Genomic DNA, 7,467 nt, shown 5'->3' on the forward strand with positions numbered 1-7,467 from the left:
CAAGCCAGCAGTCAGACAGTTTCTACTAATAGATGCTGGGGGCTTCCACTGGAAGTTTTACGGTAGTGTATAATGAATCACAGTGAACAGTGAAAGCATGGCTGATGACATTGAAATAGACACCAGAGCGGTGTCTACACTGCACCCCTTTTCCGGAAAAGGGATTCAGATTAGACACTTCGGAATTGCAAATCCGCGGGGGATTTAAATATCCCCCGCGGCATTTGCATTTACATGGCTGCCGCTTTTTTCTGGCTTGGGGATAAGCTGGAGAAAAGCGCCAGTCTAGACGCGATTCTCCGGAAAATAAGCCCTTTTCCGGAGGATTTCTTATTCCTACTTTAAAGTAGGGCTGGCTTGAAAGTAGGGTTTGAAAGTAGGAATAAGAAATCCTCCGGAAAAGGGCTTATTTTCCGGAGAATCGCGTCTAGACTGGCGCTTTTCTCCGGCTTATCCCCAAGCCGGAAAAAAGTGGAAGCCATGTAAATGAAATGCTGCGGGGGATATTTAAATCCCCCGCGGATTTGTAATTCCGAAGTGTCTCATTAGCATCCCTTTTCCGGAAAGCGATACCAATGTAGACACAGCCCAGTTGAAATTTCTTAAATCTAGAAGTGTTGGGGAATAAATCCAGCAAGCGACTTGTGCTGTCTAGTCTAAACTCCGTAACCCCTCTACTAGTTTTGACTTAAACTGGAGCATCTACCGGGTGGGCCCTGTTGTCAGCCTGCTGCTTTGGGCCCGCAAACTCTTTGGCTGGGCCTGTGAATATAACTGCTACATTTCCATGAGCTGGGTGAGCAATCACAGCCAAAAGTTATAAGTTTATATGTAGCACTTCAGCTCATGTATTTTGTGTTGCTGGTGTATATATGTGGGCAGAGTTGGCACCGAGGTTTGTTGCAAGGATTGGTTCATGAGTAAGTGTTATTATGGTGCAGTGTGTAGTTGCTGGTGAGAATATGCTTCAGGTTGGCGGGTTGTCTGTGGGCAAGGACTGGCCTACCTCCCAAGGCCTGTGAAAGTGAGGGATCATCGTCCAGGATGGATTGTAGATCACTAATGATGCATTGGAGAGGTTTTAGCTGAGGACTGTAGGTGATGGTCAGTGGTGTTCTGTCGGTTTCTTTCTTGGGCTTGTCCCATAGCAGGAGGCTTCTGGCTACACGTCTGGCTCTGTCAATCTGTCTCCTCATTTATGGGCTGTGTCCAGACTCAGGGGTTTTTTCGAAAAAAGTAGCCTTTTTTCGAAAAAACTTCACCTGTGTCTAGACTGCAGCCGCATTCTTTTGAAATTAAATCGAAAGAACACGGCTTTTCTTTCGACAGCAGTAAACCTCATTGCACAAGGAAGAACGCCTTTTTCGATGGAGATCCATCGAAAATAAGTGAGTGTGGACACAGGGAGGCCACTTTTTCAAAAATAATGGCCTCCAGGAAGAAGCCCTGGTGGACAATCTGGGGCATGCCTTGCATGTCTCTGGTTCCTGTCTGCAGCCATTTCTTAAAGGAACAGGCACCCTCACAGCCACTTGTGGCAGCAAAGCAGCCAGAGCGCATGGCTGGTGAAGTGCAGCATGTCCCAGCCCCAAGACCCTCCTGGCCCTTCTAGAGAGCCTTTTGGGGACCCAACCAGGGGCTCCAAACGCCGGGCACCGTCATGGTCTGGGCCAGAGCTCAAGACCCTTCTCGAGCTCTGGGGAGAGGAGGAGGCCTTACAAGCCCTAAAAAGCCAGCGGCGAAATGCGGACATTTATGCCCGCATGGCAGAATCCCTGGCCCAGAAAGGACACTACCCCCACACCCAGGACCAGGTGCGCTCCAAAGTTAAGGAGCTGCACCAAGGGTATGTGAAGGCCAGGGAGGATAGCTCCTGTTCTGGGACAACCATCCACTCCTGCCCTTATTATACTGAGCTGGACCAGATCCTGGGTGGTGGTGAAGCATGCACACCACGGCGTCTTGTGCAGTCAGGCTTGGCGGACCCTGTGGTGGACGCGCCAGAGCAGGACCCAGAGCAGTCAGGAGATGGGGACATGGTGCCAGAGGAGGACAGTGAGGAGACGGCGACCCTCACCCTGGAGCCAGTCACACAGACCCCAGAGGCCTCCCAGGTGTCATCTGACACCAGAGATGAAGCAGCAGGTGAGTGCAGTGAGGTTGTGTAACACCCGGGGGGGGGGGGAGGTAGGTGGGTGCACAGTGGGTGATGCACAAGGGAAACCTGTAATGCTCAGGCTAATGCCCAGGTCACACACGGTGTTACCTTCAGAATGTCTGATTCCCCTGTCTCAAGGAGAGGGCATGCCCTTTTGGACAGCTATTGCACACATGACTGATTGTGACAGAAATGTAGCCGTGTTTCTCTGATCTGAGGAAGTGGGTCTGGCCCACAAAAGCTCATCCCCTAATAAACCATCCTGTTAGTATTTTAAGTGCTACATAGTCCAGTTTTTTATGACTGATTGTGTCTTCTTCTTTTCCTCCACAGCCGGACCAGCCATGCAAGAGGGCTGCAGCACCCCAGCCCCACCTCCATCTCGGGGACATGGGAGCCGCAAACACAGGCATGTGTATGCGGACATCCTGAGGCAGCATGTGGAGGCCATGCAGGAGCTCAACACCATCCTGTGAGAGAGGGCGGAGGCAGAGGATCGGTGGCATGACCGGCTGATGGAGGAGCTGGTCCAGCAGTGCACGTCCCTGAGTGCCACTCTCAGGGAGGTCTGCGGCTTGCCTGCTCCTGTCCCTAGTCCTGCTCCTCCAGCACCCCATGACCCCACCCCACCAAACCCCCCTTCCACAGCAGCATCCCTTTCCCCCCTTGGACCTCTCTCTCCCCCAGCCCTCCTCTCCCCCAGGCCTCCCAGTCTCAAGAGCACCTACCCGCTGTTATCCAGCCAACTGACAGGTGTACCACCCGATCCTGTGGCTATGGTGGACCCCGAACAAGAGGCCCAAGCAGGAGACTGAGATCAGGCAAGCACCGTGCAACCTGATCCCCTTCCCCCCTCCAGGTTTCAAGCACCCCCATCACCCCAGTTAAATGACAAGGAAAGTGTTAAACAAAATGTTTATTGTACATAGTTTGGCATGAAAGTATATTTTCTACATCAAAAATGAACAAAAGCTTTTTTATGTTTGCAACAGTTATAGTATTTTCCAGTGAGTGATATTTAAAAAAAATAAAACAGAACTTATTCTTTTGAGACAATCCCTGGTGTTTATTATTTCTCCAAGCAGGGTCAGGAGATGGGTTGTGGAGGGAAGCTTCTATTGGGCCAGGGCCCAGTCCCCAGGCAGAAGCCCCTCAGTAGAGTCAGTGGCCTCCAATTGAGAATTGCTCCCGTAGGGCCTCCCATATGCAAACAGCGCCTGGCGGATGGCAGCTGTCCGGGACTGGGCAAAGTGCCTCTCCTGACCATCAGCACCTGTACCCCACCCTGGTAGGAAGGCCTCCCCTTTCCTCTCCACCAGGTTATGGAGAACACAACACGCGGCCACCACCTCAGGAATGTTGCTCTCCCCCATGTCTAGCCGTCTGAGCAAGCACCGGAATCTCCCTTTTAAACGTCCGAACGCACATTCCACCTGGTTGCAAGCCCGGTTAAGGTGAGCATTAAACTGTTCCTTGCTCGCATCCAGGTGGCCGGTGTAGGGCTTCATCAGCCACGGCATCAGGGGGTAGGCGGCATCAGCCACTATGCACACTGGCATGTGCACATCCCCAACCGCAAAGTTGTGATGCGGGAAAAATGTTCCTGCCTGAAGCCTCCGGTAGAGGTACGAGTTCCTGAAGATGCGGGCATCATGTGCCCGCCCTGACCACCCAACACAAATGTCAGAAAACTGGCCACGATGGTCGACCAGGGCCTGGAGGACCATAGAAAAGTAGCCCTTTCTGTTAATGAATTGGGCTGCTCGATGGGGCAGTGCACAGATTGGAATGTGTGTCCCATCGAGCGCTCCTCCACAGTTCGGGAAGCCAAGGGCAGCAAAGCCAGCCATGACGCTGTCCAGATCTGGTAGACAGACGAGCCTGTTCAGCAGCTCCGAATTGATGGCCCTCACCATCTGCAGAATGAGACAGACAACAAAATGTTAGAAGGGGTGCCTTATCTCTTAGGAGGAGAACCCACCACCCACCTTCCCTCTCAAACACCCCGGGAATCCCCTCCTCAGAACTCCCCCCCCCCAACAATTCAGGGTGAGTGGAGTAGCTCTCTCCCACTCACACTCCATTTTGCCCTTCCTGACAGTCTCCCTTCCCCCCACCCCAAACTGTGACTGTCCCCAGACAATGACTTACCTCCATCAGGATTTATCTAACAGTAGACCTGCCCACTCCAAATTGGTGTCCCACGGAGTGGTAGCTGTCAGGGGTTGCCAGCTTCCAGAGGGCAATGGTGACCCTCTTTTCCACGGGGATAGTGGGCCACAGGTGGGTGTCTTGCCGTTGCAGAGCAGGGGCGAGCCAGGTACACAGCTCCTGGAAACTGGTCTTTCGCATCTGGAAGTTGTGTAGCCACTCTTGGTCATCCCAGGAAACTGAGCACTCCAAACCAGCACTGCAATGCCTTGCTTACCTCCTAGAGGGACAGCAAAGGCAGCTGCAGAAGCAGAGCAACGGGTGTTCAGGGGCGTCCCTTTAACCACGCGTCTCTGCAAAGGGCAGGCAGCAGCACCCGGAAGGAAATGCTGCCCCCATGCCCTGGCAGAAGCAGTTCCGGGTGGCTTTTAATTTCGAAAGAGCGTCCAGCTCTAATATCATCAATTCACAGACACTTACCTTCCTTCCTCCCCCCCCCCCATCCCCCTCCTGTTCTGCAATGTGATTTGTCCTTTTCATATTTGTTCATTTTTTTTAATTGTATTCTTTGGTATATATGGTTGTGACTACTTTCTTCCACTATTTGATCTGAGGAAGTGGGTCTGGCCCACGAAAGCTCATCATCTAATTAAAGACTAACAAGATGGTTTAAGTGCTACATTGTCCTGCATTTTGCTTCAGCAGTCAGGACGCTCTTTTTCGAAAAAGTGGATCGATTTTCCGAGCCGCGTATTGTAGTCTAGACGCGCTTTTTCGAAAGAGGCTTTTTCGAAAGATACTAGATATACCAGGGTATGTCTACACTACCCCGCTAGTTCGAACTAGCGGGGTAATGTATGCATACCGCACTTGCTAATGAAGCCCGGGATTTGAATTTCCCGGGCTTCATTAGCATAAGTGGGGAGCCGCCATTTTTAAATCCCCGCTGCTTCGAACCCCGTGTAGCGCGGCTACACGGGGCTCGAACTAGGTAGTTCGGACTAGGGTCCTATTCCAAACTACCGTTACTCCTCGTGAAACGAGGTGTACCGGTAGTTCGGAATAGGCACCCTAGTCCGAACTACCTAGTTCGAGCCCCGTGTAGCCGCGCTACACGGGGTTCGAAGCAGCGGGGATTTAAAAATGGCGGCTCCCCGCTTATGCTAATGAAGCCCGGGAAATTCAAATCCCGGGCTTCATTAGCAAGTGCGGTATGCATACATTACCCTCCTAGTTCGAACTAGGAGGGTAGTGTAGACATACCCCTAGATACTAGACATAGCCATGGTGAGGACTGGCCTGCCTCCCAAGGCCTGTGAAAGCGAGGGATCATTGTCAGGAACCAATCCTTGCAACAAACCTCGGTGCCAACTCTGCCCACATATATACACTAGCAACACCATCACAGGACCTAACCAGATCAGCCATACTGTCACTGGTACATTCTCCTGCACATCTACTAACATAATATATGCCATCATGTGCCAACAATGCCCCACTGCTATATACAATAAGCCAAACTGGACAGACCCTATGTAAAAGAATCAATGGACACAAATCAGATATTAGGAATGGCAACATACAAAAACCTGTAGGGGAACACTTCAATCTTCCTGGACACACAATTGCAGATCTAAAGGTAGCCATCCTGCAGCAAAAAAACTTCAGGACCAGACTTCAAAGAGAAACTGCTGAGCTACAGTTCATCTTCAAGTTTGACACAATCAACTCTGGATTAAACAAAGACAGTGAATGGCTTGCTAACTACAAAAGCAGCTTCTGCTCTCTTGGAATTCACACCTCCAGATCAGCTACTAGAAGTGAGCCTCATGCTCCTTGATTGGATCCACCTCATCATCTCCAGCCTGATCCTGGCCTGCATATTTATACCTGCCTCTGGAAATTTCCACTACATGCATCTGACGAAGTGGGTCTTTGCCCACGAAAGCTTATGCTCCTACACTTCAGTTAGTCTATAAGGTGCCACAGGACTCTTCAGCGCTTTTGAACATTCAGACTAACACGACTACCCCTCTGATACTTGGTCCTATACACTGACATTACAGCTAGAAGTCTAGCCATTTTAGAGTTTCTGGTTTCTTTATGGATGAAAAGTGAGCAGTTAAAATCTATACACCAACTGATTTTAGACTTAAATGAACCTATCCACAGTAGAGAGATCTTCCATTTCATAATTTTTCTCTGGAAAAAAAAATTGGGGATGATAAAAAGGAAAAAAAAACAATAAAGAGAATCTGAGTCCCAACAGTTAAATATCCTTCAAAGAGCAGGTAAAATTAACTAACCCTTTAGTTAACCAGGGCCAGATTCTCAAATGTGGCCTCCAATCATTACTATAAAATTATTTGCACACAACAGGGCTAATCACTCTACCGGTGTGAATTCAGACTCACTCCACTGACAGTGACTCTACAATCATGCATGCAAAATGGGTAATTCCATGCATTTGTGTCCATCATGAGAAATATATACAGGTTTTAAGTCCTCAAAGAAATGTGCATGCAAATTTTATGAATGTACCCTAGGAAGTTTCATATCAGCAAGTTGAATCAGAAAAGCAGAGCTAGGTGATTCTTCCCCCCCCCCCCCCTCCCCCCGGAGCTATATTATCCAATGAAAGGCTTACAATAAGTTTGCACCTTTGACATAAGATGATGATGTATGTCTGGATTTTCTGGTATGCATCCCATTGCTGTTGGCTGATTCTGAAGGGAAGAGAGTAGAGAGACAGGTCCATATAAGGGCTTTGTGGGAAAAGAGGGAATGTTTAAAAGATTTATGAAGAACACTTACAGTAGCATGAGAATTACAAAGCAGACGAGTACTGTATGAAATACTTACTCCCCAAAGAAAAATATGTCTAAGGTCTGTCTCCAGGAGGTTCTTACTGTCTACAATTCTAGTCAAAATGATGGCACACCAACACTCCATTAAGAGAAGTCAGCACTTTATACCACCTCTCCAGTTAATATAGTTAGCTTTCTATATCTTGTATTACAAAGAAGAGCCTGGGCCACTAGGAAAAGAACTTAATTTTTCCAACATCTCGTGGTCGTATGAAATTAAGCAGCTTAGTGAAAAAGAGTTTTTAAAGGGTGCAAATCCCAGCTCTGTGAAGCAAAGATTGGAGAGCTCAT

Source organism: Pelodiscus sinensis, chromosome 7 (genome assembly GCF_049634645.1).
Source record: "Pelodiscus sinensis isolate JC-2024 chromosome 7, ASM4963464v1, whole genome shotgun sequence".
Lineage (NCBI taxonomy): Eukaryota > Metazoa > Chordata > Testudines > Trionychidae > Pelodiscus > Pelodiscus sinensis.